Below are 470 nucleotides of genomic sequence, written 5' to 3'. Positions count from 1 at the left end.
TTTTAGGTATCTGCAAAAACAGCAAAATATTCAAATAACAATGTCAAGGAGACTGAAGCTGAGAAGGAAGACCTGGGCTGAAAATATAAATCTTGGGGTGCCTGAGGGACGCCTGGGTGGCTCAGTCGGTTAAGCGTCTGACTTCAGCTCAGCTCCCGGTCTTGCGGTTACTGGGTTCAAGCCCCGCATTGGGCTCTGCGCTGACAGTGCGGAGCCTGCCTGGGATTCTGTCTCTGCCCCTCCTCAAGTCGTGCTCTCTCTCTCTCTCTCTCTCAAAATAAGTAAATAAAACTTAAAAAAACTTTTTAAAAATCTGGGGGTGGCTGGTATGGAGATGCCAATTAAGACATGGAAGGTTATGACATCACCTCAGTTTTACGCTAAAATGCTCAACTATCAGCCCAAAGGCGGTCTGAACACAAAAGGTCATGATGTTCAGGTTCTCCTAGGAGCCGTCCCAGCAAACGGCC

This window comes from Crocuta crocuta, unplaced genomic scaffold (assembly GCF_008692635.1).
Source record: "Crocuta crocuta isolate KB4526 unplaced genomic scaffold, BGI_CrCroc_1.0 scaffold610, whole genome shotgun sequence".
NCBI classification, from domain to species: Eukaryota; Metazoa; Chordata; class Mammalia; order Carnivora; family Hyaenidae; genus Crocuta; species Crocuta crocuta.
Note: the sequence above shows the minus strand (reverse complement) of the source record.